This window comes from Lithobates pipiens, unplaced genomic scaffold, assembly GCF_037356315.1.
Source record: "Lithobates pipiens isolate NorthernLeopardFrog02 unplaced genomic scaffold, aLitPip1_a1.2 Scaffold_8, whole genome shotgun sequence".
In the NCBI taxonomy this organism is placed as follows: domain Eukaryota; kingdom Metazoa; phylum Chordata; class Amphibia; order Anura; family Ranidae; genus Lithobates; species Lithobates pipiens.
In genome coordinates, this window is record NW_027507903.1 from 370,504,951 (window position 1) to 370,518,729 (window position 13,779).

A 13,779-nucleotide genomic window follows, 5' to 3' on the forward strand; every position below is an offset into this window, starting at 1 on the left:
CATCCTCCTGCTTTCCTGAGCTTCCTCTCCCCTTCTTCAAACATTTACAGATACAACATTTCATTTATGGCTCTAAACCTCTTAGCAAGTGGTGCCGGGAACACACTCCTTTCGAGCATATATGCACTTTCTCAGAACCCCAGAGACATCTGATTTCTGCTCTATACACACATCTATTCTCAGAGTGTAGCCCCAAATCCAACTCACTTAGTCAGCATTGGGAAAAGGAACTTGCAATTGACCTAACCGACCTCGAATGGGAAAGCATATATGATCACATCCATAAAGGTTCCATCAATGTATCTACCCAAGAAAACGGTTACAAAATATACTCGAGATGGTACAGAACCCCAAACAAGATACATACATTCTATCCAAACCTCTCTCCCCTCTGTTGGCGATGTTCTGAATCTCCAGACTCCCTCCTCCACATATGGTGGAACTGCCCTAAATTACAACCCTTCTGGATGGAGGCTCATCACCCAAATCATGACTTACATGCCAGATTTTACCCCTGCTCAATATTTGCTCCATCACTCGTCCATTCCCTTCTCCACTTACAAAAAATCCCTCATATTTCACCTCATTAGCACGGTCAAGCAATGTATACCGGTGCTATGGTGTCAAAGCAACCCCCCAACGATTTCTCAGTGGTTTCGCCGCATAGAAAGAATTGCAGAAATTGAAGACATCATTCACGTGGTTAGAGAAACCCCTGCCAAATTTTAAAAAAACATGGGAGTGCTGGACACACTTTAAAACATCTGATGATTACCGCAATTCCCAGGGCTGACCAATCGCTCTTATAACTCGAGCTCCCCCCAGAGTCCTTATTTACTCGATCCATACAATTTATGGAAAACTTTTTCCGCCTACCCTAAACCACTGCCCAAACACATGCGTTGTCTAAGGTGGTTGTCTGATGGTTGTCGGCATTAGAATTGACTTACACGTCGACCACACTCAACCCCGTTACTGACATTAAAGAACCCCCCATAGTCTCACTCCCATATACTCCGCCACCATCTAATTATCATACAGTCCCTACTCCTCAGATCCCTAGAACATAGATAACTTCCCCCCAATCAATGTGATCGATCTCTTGCCTAAATCACCTCACCCAGACACAACGAGAGCCCGAAAGGGGTGTCTGGACAGTTGTGCAAAATACACATTGAAATTTCTGCCCCCATAATACACTAACCCGTGTATATACAAATACACCCTCAGGTCTCACAGGAACAATACAGGACATTGTTTTACCCCCTTTGTGAAATGTTTCTGAACAAAAGTATGGACGATTGTTCTATACTAGAATTCTCCTGTTAGATACTTTAATTTTGAGTTACAGGCTAACCAATGCAGTCATGTTATGAATCTCACAAGCCTTATCTTTGTATCTATGCTTTTATTATATCATTTCACGACTGTACTATATCTTATTGTGTTTTACTTGTTATACTGTTATTCTCAAAAAAAAAAAAAAAAACAAGAAACAAAAAAAAAACAGACGGTCCTGGGCTTGCAGCAGAAGATCGTCCAAATCATGGTGAAGACGAAGTCCTTTGGTTCTCAATAGGGCCACTACAGCTAACAATACCTTTGAGAAAACCCGGGGTGATGTTGAAAGCCCGAGCGGGAGACATACGAACTGTAGATGTAGCTTGCCCACGGAAAAACAAAGAAACTGATGAAAATCTTCTGCCACAGGGACATGAAAATAAGCGTCCTTTAGATCTATTGAAGTCATCCAATCGCCTGACTGGGCTGATTGCTGTATTGTTGACAGCGTTTCCATCTTGAACCTCTTTGATAAAACAATTTAGATGGGTAAGGTCTATGACAGGCCTCCAATTTCTGTTTTTCTTTTGGACCATAAAGAGAGGATAATAAATTCACAACCCTCATTGATCATCTGGAACAGAAATGGCAGCACCTTGAGCCAATAAAGATTTCACGTAGGCTAACAGAATCAGGCTTTTTTCTTCTGAGGCTTGAAGGGAGGTGGGAATGCACCTGAGTCTTGGAGATCTGCTGAAGGTCCAGGAATGGCCTGAAGAGACTGTTCTGATGGTCCAGAAGTCCTGGATTGAGGCCGCCCAGACATGCCGAAAGCGTAGAAGACGAGCCCCAACCTGGCTTAACTGAGCGGGCCCAATCTCAAAAAGATTTTGTCGCTTCCCTCTCTTGTCGAACTGCTCTTAGCGGATTTCTTAAAGGAAGACTGCCTTGACTTCCATGACCTGGAATATTCACAATCTGGTCTATAACTACGGGCTTCCCTGACCTGCTCTTGATATTGTTTCTTAGGAAAAAACCTTCTCTGGCTTTTTAGGCATCTATCCTGAGGGAGAAACCCAGACTTCCCGCCAGTGGCCCGGGTTATGGCATTATCCAATTACCAAAGAGGGAAGAACCCTCAAAAAGAATATGGCAACACACCTGTTCTGAAGCTGTATCAGCCAGCCAGAGACGGAGCCAAAGAGCCCGTTTGGCAGTGACAGCTGGGAGCATAACCCGAGACACCAAACGGATGATGTCAATCAAGGCCTCCCCCAGAAAAGCCGATGCAAGCTGTAACTCCTGGATAGGAGAACTTTTTGCGACTTCATCCAAAATATTCCTGAGGGTATCATTCACACTGTCCATCCAGACTTCCATGGCCTAGGACATTGCTGCTAAAGCCAACGCTGGTTTACAGGCCATACCAGCTGTAAGGTAAATTCTCTTTAAATCGGAATCAATCCGCCTGTCCAAGGCGTCCTTAAAAAAAACTGTATATTCCAGTGGAAGTGTCACATGCTTTACTAGTCTCATCACAGCTGCATCCACTAGTGGAGCCAATTCCAAATACTTGACCTCATCTTCCTTAAAGGGATATAACTTTAAAACTTTTGAAAGCATACTATTCTTCTTCTCAACCTTACTCCACTCGTCCTTAATTACCTCACCAAGCTCAGACAGGAATGGAAAGTTGATACGCTCCTTTTTTAGTTGTTTGAAATACTTCCTTTGTTTGGAAGGATTAACCACATCATCTTCCCAGTTCAAAGCTTATCTGATAGCCTTCACCAAGGGGGAGAGTAAAGCAAAGTCAAACCCCACACAGGGACTATCTTACTCAGATTCACTGTCTGACACAGCAGCTGAAGGATGGCTTGGCAGAGAAGACTCCCAGTTCTCTTGAATTTGGGTCTCCCTTAATGGTGACTGTGGTGACTCTGACTGAGGAACAGGAGCTGGGACTCTTTTACAACTTTTTCCACAAAGGATCTTAGCTGCTGGTCCGTACCCCCTCTCTCATTAGAGGCTTTGGAAAAACAGAGATCACATGGGATTTCCCAGTAGGAACTTGCAGCCTGCACCCCCAGCAGGTATTGATAGCTGAACGGCTGGAATGAGCCCTGGAGGAGCGAGACTGATCCTCGCTATGGCGCCCAGATCTTGAGGGTGAGCCGCGATGTTTGGATTTAGAAGAGGAATACCGGTGGTATGAATTGCTTCCTCTGTGAGAGCTGCGTCGCTGTTGCTGGTCGGTGCTGCAAAAAACATACAAATGAGGACAGGAGCAGCAGAACCCCCCTCCCCATCCCAGAAAGTCACCTACCTTCACAGAAACAGATCTGGACAAGGGGAAGTCGCCCAATAGCCTGCAAGCATTCCCAGAGCCTGCAGGCTATTTCCCCTGTTTAAATAAGGTGCCCTCAGTGACCTCATCACAGCGCTGAGCGCAGAGGCATTGCATACATGCACGATTAGCGTAATTTTGCCGCATGTGAGAACCAAGCCTCGCGCTCGTGCCACACTTGTGAATGCGCACAACGACCGTGCAAAAGAAAACAGGAAGTAAACGGTGGCTGGAACGCAGGAGAAACCAGCTGCCATGCCTGTACCAAAAACTTAAATATAGGAAACAAGAAAGGGAAAAGATAGCCACAAAAGCAGGAAACAAACACAAACTGCTTCCATGAAAAAGAGGAACAATCTCACCGCTCTCCCACACGATCTTCACCTGGCCGAAGGTAAGGAACACACTGGACTTATCAGGGCAAAATAGGTCACCTGCTAATTAGCAGCCTGCCTGCCAGTGGCTAGGTTCCTGGCTTCCTCCAGCGCTATTTCCAGTGCCCACTCCATACCCCTCTAGTAGATAGGGCTTAGCGGAGCCATGTGACAATCCAGTCCCAAGTCGCTATTCGGCCAATCTAAAAGTGGAACCGTGTGGGAGCAATCTTCAGGTAGAAAGACCATAATGGGTCCTACGGAGGAGGACAAAAAAGAACACGGCCATGGGCAGGGAGCAAAGATTTATGGCAGTAGTGTCCTATAGGGTAGTGGAGGCGGGACTTAACCACACATTGCTGCCATGGAGTCTGTCAGGAAATGAGATGTGTCATTTATTTCATTTCATTTTTTTTCCACATTTTCCAAAAAATTTCTGGAAAAAATGAACCGTTCAAGAGACTCATTATGCCTCACAGATTATATGTTTGGGTGTTTGCTTTCCAAAATGAGGTCATTTTGGGAACAATTCCATAGTCCTGGTGCTCCAGGGCCTTCAAAATTGTAATAGGTAGACATGTGCATTCGTTTTCGTCCGAATGCATTTTCGTCCGAATTTCAGCTATTTTCATTTTGGTTTTGACAAACGATAATGAAAGCACAGAATCTGAAAAACGAAAGATCCGACATAAATAAATGCTTTATTTTAGTTTTCGTTGTTACAACAGTTCGATATAGAATAGGAGATTCGACGTGACTCTGACAATAACAATCTGTGTCTATAGAACCTGTGGTCGAATGTGCATAACCTTACCTCTATTAGTCCAAGATTATATAGAGAAAATATTCGACAGAGAAAAAAGATTTCACAGAGAGAAAAGATTCTGCAAGTTACTTTCCTAAAAAGTGTTTGGGGACCCGGGTCCTGCCCCAGGGGACATGTATCAATGCAAAAAAAAGTTTTAAAAACTGCAGTTTTTTCAGGAGCAGTGATTTTAATAATGATTAAAGTGAAACAATAAAAGTGTAATATTCCTTTAAATTTCGTACGGGGGGGGGGGGGTGTCTATAGTATGCCTGTGAAGGGGCGCATGTTTTTGGTGCTTAGAACTGTCCCCGCACAAAGTGTATTTTATGCAGGAAAAAAAGTCCTTTAAAATCACTCGCAGCTATTATGAATTGTCGGCTCCGTAATACAGAGAACACTCATTGAAAGTCATTGATAAAAAAACAATAAATAAATAAAAAAGTGTGGGGGTCCCCCAAATTCAATTACCAGCCCCTTCAGGTCTAGTACGGATAGTCCGATTGTGTGTACGGGGCATAAGAGATGTTTATCTGTTATAATTAGATCAATCCATGAGTAAACCTTGTGTGGGGAAGAAAAAAAGGTGTAGTCACTCTCCAAATCATGTAAACACCTCCATGAGTCATAGAGGTCTTCTCTCTTGATTAAAGCAGCGAGTGGAGAAGGCCAGCGTTTTGTTGGGTTAGACGTGTCAAGTGAGGGGTCAATAATGACAATAAAATCTCCACATAAGATTAAGGATGAGGATCTGTAGGGGGCCAATTTAGTCATCAGAGTTGTGAACAATTTTTTCTGTGCTGGGTTGTGTTGGGAGCATATGTATTTACTATAGTGAGGGGGCCATTGTCAATTGTGGTTGAGAGGATTATGTATCTACCTTCCTCATCGGTTTCACTATGATGTAGAACAAAGTTAACTGTTGTGCTAATGGCAATCATCACACCTCTCTGTTTTCCTGGGGCATTCACTAAAAAACAGTGAGGGTGGTATTTGTGGGTGCAGGCAGGCGGTTTAATCTTTGAAAAGTGAGTCTCCTGCACACATAGAACATCAGAGTGATGAGCTAAGGCTTCCTTCCAAAGAAGGTTGTGTTTAAACGGGGAATTTTGTCCTTTGGCATTTGTGGAAGTTATCGTAAGGGCCATAATGGCAATTTGTGTATGATGTAGTAGGCAAAAGAAGAGAGACTATACCTTGTGGTTATATCAAACAATTACGATACAGAGAGTAAGGCAGTTTATGCAATACCAAAGTATACACGGTATGTAGTATATTATTTTGAACACACTAAGGTAAATATAAAGTAACTGTAAACAATGCTTGAGTAAACCGTATAAACAACAAGATCGTATAAAGAACAAACAATACAATTTGGTGTGTTTAGCACACTATGACCTGGGAGGTGGAGAAGGAAAGAAAAAGGAAACTGACGAGTGATTACCTTCCACGGCAGGTATAAGTAGATAAGAGGAATGGGTATGGTTGTGATCTATTAATTTCAAACCAGATTAGGTGTAGTTCAGCTGGAGACGGGTGATTTAGAAGAGGGGTTGCTTTGTCCAGTGTCTCTTGGAGCAATGGGGAGGAAACCCCAGTTTGTCAGCTTCTTGTATCCATCCTTAGGAGTAAGGATGGGAACAATTTGTTGTTGGTATGTAACAATCAATTTTGTTGGAAAGTCCCATCTATAAATTATCTTCTTCTGTTGGAGGACAGAAGTGATAGGTGCAAAGGATCTGCGCATGTCCATTGTGGATAGAGAGAGGTCAGTGAATAATTTGATATTGGCATAGGGGGCAGGGAGTGGTTTTGTGGCCCCGGCGGTAGAGAGGATTTGTTCCTTAATATAAAAAAAGTGCATCTGGGCCAGAATATCCTTTGGTATGTCATCTGGCAGATGTAATGGCTTAGAAATCCTATGAGCCCGGTCAATGAGCATATCACGGGTATTGAGGCATGGGAGCAGTGTCGAGAATAGCTGCTGCAAGTAGGGAATAATTTCATTCGATTTGATTGATTCTGGAATTCCTCTACATTTTATATTATTACGCCTGGAGCAGTCCTCCAAATCTGCCCATTTCAATTTTATTTGGTCAATTTCTTCAGTATAGTGTTCATGCGCATCTAATAGCTCATTGTGGGCTTTAGAAAAGTCCTGCATATTTTCTTCCATAGCATCTGCTCTTTCTTCAAGGCAGTCTATTCTGTCATGCATCTGAGACATAGAGATTTGTAATTCTCTATGGAGGTCTTTTTGTAAGGTTAGCAGCATAGATTTGACCATTGCCTCAGAGACTGGGTTATCTGTGACAGGGACAGAGGCTAAGGAGGGAGCCTATTCTGTGTCGTGTGTGCCTGCAACTACTGCTGACCATAGATGTTTCTTAGCCTGGGGCTCTTTGCTTGGGGAATTAGCATTGGAAGTTGCCAGTCTCTTACATCTGTCCATTTGCTGTGTCCCTGGATCAACATTCAGGGGTGGCAGGGTATCCATGTTGTCCCTGTAATTGTTGCTGGGGATATCTGCTGAGTTTTGAAGTGGTTTCTGGACACTGACAGGCAGATTAACTGTGTCCGCGTGGTGAGAGTCTCCTGAGCCGGCGCCATCTTGGGCTGTCTGCATTGCCAAGTTGGAAGGATAGTAATGTGTCAGGCGGCGTGTTGCAGGCGACTTGTTCCGTCTCCTGGACATACCCCGGGGTGTCCTCTGTCCTTCCCCAAAATAGCTCCAAAAGTGTCTGATCTGTCCGCTATAATGTCGCAGTCATGATAAAAATCGCAGATCACCGCCATTAATAGTAAAAAAAAAATTAATAAAAATGCCATAAAGCTATCCCTATTTTGTAGACATAACTTTTGCGCAAACCAATCAAGAAACGATTATTGCGATTTTTTTAACCAAAAATATGTAGAAGAATACGTATCAGCCTAAACTGAGGAAAAAATATTTTTTTATATATATTTTTGGGGAATATTTATTACAACAAAAAGCAAAAAATAATGCTTTTTCAAAATTGTCACAGTTTTTTTGTTTATAGCTCAAAAAATAAAAACCGCATAGGTGATTAAATACCACCAAAAGAAAGCTCTATTTGTGGGGAAAAAAGGACGTCAATTTTGTTTGGGAGCCACGTTGAACATCTGCGCAATTGTCAGTTAAAGCAATGCAGTGCCGAATCACAAACAACGCTCTGGTCTTTGGCCAGCCAAATGGTCGCTGGCTGAAGTGGTTAAAGTTTTTTTTTTGCATTGGTACCCCCATACCGTTCTTAATGGGGACTTTTGATTTTTCAAGTTCGGGTCCCATAGACTTCATAGAGTTCGGAGTTAGTGCTCTTCGCTATGTTCAGGGGTGTTCTGCTGCGAACCAAACCCGGGGGGGGGGGGGGGTATTTGGCCCATAGTGATGCATTCTAGAATTCTATTCAATTTTTCTATTGCCTGATCACACTGTTTGCTAAATATTGCAATCATCTGAAATAAGTACCCCTAAATCTTTTTCCTCTGCAGTGCTGGCCAACATGATATTCCCATGTTGTACTCAAGGTATTTATTTTCCCTAGGATTATTATTTAACATTTATAAACATTGAAATGCAGTCTCCACTGCTTTGACCAATCTTCCAGCAATGCAGTAGGTTCTATGCATACCTTTGTGCCATCATCAAAAAAGACATACCCTGCCCAACAAACCTTTAGTTATATCACTTACACAGAGATTAAATAGAACAGGAACTATTATAGAGCCTTGTGGTACACCACTAGTGACTGTTCTCTGTTCTGAGTGAACCCCATTTACAGCCACACTCTGGTATTTATCCTTTAGCCAACTGTATATCCACTAAACCACCCAAGTGTTAAGTCCTAGCTTGTACAACTTTTGTATTAGATCATTAAGTGGAACTGTTTTAAATGCCTAGCTGAAACCAAGATATGCTATGTCCACAGCACCACCCTGGTCAAAAACATTGGTAAAGCCAAAAAAATTCTGTCAGATTAGTCTGACATGATCTGCCCTCAGTAAAGCCATGCTTCTTTGGGTACTGAAATTTGTGTACTTTTAATCAATGACTCTTCTTTTCAGGAGTGATTCCATTAACTTGACTACAACTGATGCTAAACTCACCTGTAATTGCCAACTTCTACCTTGCTGCCCTTTTACAATAATGGCACTGTACAATAATGCACTCATGGAAGACACTGTAATCTTTATTTTAGCCTGTATTTTGTAAGCGTGCAACTCCTAATCTTTATATATGAACAGTGTATATATATATATATATATATATATATATATATATATAAATGTTTTGCACCACAGACAAACCTGCCCTAGTGAGCAGCTATTAATTTTTAGACAGCTTTAGAGCAGGTTCCATTTTAAACCCCCTCTATAAAACACAATTCCTAAATGCCTTACAGTGCTTTAATGTGAAACAGGTTGAAATCTTATTACTTCACTGAAATTAAAACCTAAGTTCTGATACTGTTCAAGCTAAACAATGATTCCACACTTTATTGCTTTTGAAATCCCTTGATGATCATAGGAAAAATGCCCTCGAGAAAAATAGGCTGTTTTCAAAAAGCAGAGATACAGTTTAGCCTCATTGTCATCACAAAAAAAGGATTTAAAGCCAATGTTACAAAACCGACTTTTTCTTCTTAAAATGTCCACCTTGTGTGCCATTTTTAAATTCTATTTACTCTCTATTACTTATTAGTACCATAGAACACAATGACAATAAAAAATATGACCAATTAGATCTGATGACTTTTGAAACAATTCTTCTACTGGCCAAACATTTATAAAAGACAAACCCCTGAATTCCATGAAGATTTGCATACATAAATGTAATGTTAAAGTGCAATGTATTGTTTATATGTACTGTACCTGTACCTGTGCATAATGATTATAGTTGGGCTGAACACCCACCAGTTCAGTTTACTCTCGAACATCGCAAAAGTACGGACCCGGACTGCAAACCCTAATAAACTCTATGGGACCCAAACTTGATGAATCAAAAGTGCCAATTTAAATGCATGCAAGTTATTGGCAAAAAAAGGTATGGGGGAGGGGGGCTAGGTAATGCCCTGGGGAACATGTATCACTGGACTTTTTTTTAAAGGAGCAGTGATTTTAATGATGCTTAAAGTGAAGCAATAAAAATGAAAAATTCCTTTAAATATAGTGCCTCAGGGGCCCCCTAAATGTGTCTGTAAAGTGGGGCATCTGTACGGTGTATAGAACCTGCTTCAGAAAAACGGACATATATAAAGAAAAACATATGACATTTAAATATATTTTCACTGTAAGCTTTCTTTATTGTGTAAACAATGGCACAGGAAGCCAGTTTGTATGATGACGCCACATTTTTTTTCAGATAAAGTCTGGTGTTTCTCTTTTACATACTTTGGATACAAGCAACAGGTGTGAAAAAATGAGCTTGGGTGTTTGGTGGTGCCTTCACACCATAACCCTATAGAGGTAGTCTTGAAAATCTGCTTATTTTTCTTAAAGCGGTTCTTCACCCTAAAGGGGAAGTTCCGCTAATCTGATCCCTCCCCCCCTCCGGTGCCACAATCGGCACCTTTCAGGGGGGAGGGGGGTGCAGTTACCTGGAGGGTAACTTCCGGCCAGACCCCCGCAGACGACCCGCACCCCCCCCGTTGTGTTCTGGGAAACACACAGTTCCCAGAGACGCGCATGCACAGTAGGGAACCGGGCAGTGAAGCTGTAATGCTTCACTTCCCGATTCCCTGACAGAGGATGGCGGCGGGGGCAGCAGCGAGACGAGCGATCACTCGTCATTTGCCGCCGACATCGCTGGACCCTGGGACAGGTAAGTGTGATTTTATTAAAAGTCACCAGCTGCAATATTAGTAGCTACTGGCTTTTAATATTTTTATTTTAGGTGCAGAACCGCTTTAACAAAACATACAGAAACAACATCCAACAATAACCTCAAAAGAGAAGTTTAAAAATAAATTTACAAAACTAATTTGGAAATTGCTTTATTCTCTCATCTCACTACCTTTATCCTCCTTTTCCATTGTTCGTATATACAATATATTATTGCACCTTATTAGAACTTCTCCCAGATGTCCAGACAATGCTCCATCAATATATTCTTCTGTATTGACAAGCTGCATGTTCATCTAGCCATCCACAGAGACTAGGCCTCCTTTGTATTCCATACCCCATTTTTGTTTCACCATTACTGGCTTACTAGTAAGGCCACCAAGGAATGGTTTTGGGTTTAGTGGTAAACTCATTCTGCTGCTGAAGCCACCACTGATCTACACATCAGTAAAAGGAAGAAACAATTTGCCCGCAGAATGTCCTGGGAATACACCTCCGGAGAGAGCAGGAAATGGCTAGAGGTACTCTTGATGAAAGCAAGAATTGGCCTTTCTGTAAAAAAAAATTACAGGACATGCACCTGTCAAACAAGTGTGGAAAAATTAGGCTTTGGGTGTTAGTGGTGCCTTCCCACCGTAACCCTATAGAGGTACTCTTGATGAAAGCAAGAATTTGCCTTGCTGTAAAAAACTGAAATGATATGTACCTGTCAAACAGGTGTGGAAAAATTGGTCCTTGAGTGTTAATTGTGCCCATGAAACCTATACTAAAAAAAATGACTTCAAGATAAATTCAACACCTACAAAGTTAGGCAGCCTAGACAGTCTTGCAGAGATTCCAGATCCCAAAAACATTTAATCAACATCATCAAGGGTTTGATAGCTGTTGCTAATCCAGGACTGATTCATTTTGACAAATGTCAGCACTGAATGCCTGTTCGGAAAGCAGGCTGGATGCAGAGTAGTGATGGACGAACTTCCGACGGGACGTTTCGTGAACGCGGACCGCGAACGAGGCTGATAGTTCGCAAACCGTAACGTTCACGGCGGGCCCCATTGACTTCAATGGGAGGCGAACTTTGCAAACCTACAGGTCAAATTTGCAGCCACAAAATAATTACTAGCTGTGCAAACATAGTCCCACCACATGGCCAATTACATAACACATGTATGAGGTGAATCTGGGATCGACAACTACAAGCATTCTTTTTTTTATATGTGAAATTGTGACAATTCGGGACTGTGGAGCGCATGAAGGCAATGGAGGAGAGGGAAGGTCAGGGTAGGCAAAGAAGAGGGTGCAGAAAATGATCACCAGCAGCGTGACATACAGCAATGACACCTGCACTGTGATAGAGTGATCTGACACCAGCACCGTAATAGAGAGCACTGACATCAGCAGCGTGACATACAGCAATAACACCTGCACAGTGATAGAGTGATCTGAAACCAGCACCGTGATAGAGAGCACTGACATCAGCAGCGTGACATACAGCAATGACACCTGCACCGTGATAGAGTGATCTGACACCAGCGCCGTGATAGAGAGCACTGACATCAGCAGCGTGACATACAGCAATGACACCTGCACCGTGATAGAGTGATCTGACACCAGCACCATGATAGAGAGCACTGACATCAGCAGCGTGACATAAAGCACTGACACCAGCACCGTGATATACAGCACTGACACCAGAACCGTGATATACAGCACTGACACCTGCACCGTAAGCAGCCCCAGGAGTAAGTCAGCATAGCACAGGGATGGTGGGAGCCCCTCATAATGAGCATAGCACAGGGATGGTGGGAGCCCCTCATAATGAGCATAGCACAGGGATGGTGGGAGCCCCTCATAATGAGCATAGCACAGGGATGGTGGGAGCCCCTCATAATATGCACAGCAGAGGTACAGCCCCAGGAGTAAGTCAGCATAGCACAGGGATGGTGGGAGCCCCTCTTAATAAGCAGCCCCAGGAGGAAGTCAGCATAGCACAGGGATGGTGGGAGCCCCTCATAATGAGCATAGCACAGGGATGGTGGGAGCCCCTCATAATATGCACAGCATAGGTACAGCCCCAGGAGTAAGTCAGCATAGCACAGGGATGGTGGGAGCCCCTCATAATAATCAGCCCCAGGAGGAAGTCACCACAGCACAGGGATGGTGGGAGCCCCTCAAAATAAGCAGCCCCAGGAGGAAATCAGCATAGGACAGGGATGGTGGGAGCCCCTCATAATGTGCATAGCACAGGGATGGTGGAAGCCCCTCATAATGAGCATAGCACAGGGATGGTGGGAGCCCCTCATAATGAACATAGCACAGGGATGGTGGGAGCCCCTCATAATAAGCAGCCCCAGGAGGAAGTCAGCATAGCACAGGGATGGTGGGAGCTCCTCATAATAAGCAGCCCCAGGAGGAAGTCAGCATAGCACAGGGATGGTGGGAGCCCCTCATAATGAGCATAGCATACCTATATATTGTGGACCTATACCAGTCCTTAAGGATTAGAAGACTGTACCTCACTCAACCCTATATACTCTAGTACGCTATACCTTACCAGTCCTTAGAAGGACCTTTGTGGAACTAGTAGGTTGTGATTAGCAGACTGTACCTCACTCAACCCTATATACTGTAGTACACTATACCTTACCAGTCCTTAGAAGGATCTTTCTGGAACTAGTAGGTTGTGATTAGCAGACTGTACCTCAGTCCCTATACTGATAAAGGACTGCTGCAGAATAGGGCAGCAGTCAGCAGTAGTGCACCTCAACCCTATATATTGTAGACCTATACCAGTCCTTAAGGATTAGCAGACTGTACCTCACTCAACCCTATGTACTGTAGTACACTATACCTTACCAGTCCTTATAAGGACCTTTGTGGAACTAGTAGGTTGTGATTAGCAGACTGTACCTCAGTCCCTATACTGATCAAGGACTGCTGCAGAATAGGGCAGCAGTCAGCAGTAGTGCACCTCAACCCTATATATTGTGGACCTATACCAGTCCTTAACCATTTCAATACAGGGGACTTTCGTCCCCTTCCTTCCTAGCCCAATTTTCAGCTTTCATCGCTCTAGCGCTTTTAGTGACAATTGCGCGGTGATGCTACAC

The 13,779-nt window shown here is 43.2% G+C and overlaps 1 pseudogene; it reads right to left on the minus strand.

The window, feature by feature from the left end:
- Nucleotides 1–10,965: 10,965 nt before the first annotated feature.
- LOC143962690 (small nuclear ribonucleoprotein F pseudogene) lies at nucleotides 10,966–11,082 on the minus strand (annotated as a pseudogene).
- Nucleotides 11,083–13,779: the final 2,697 nt, after the last annotated feature.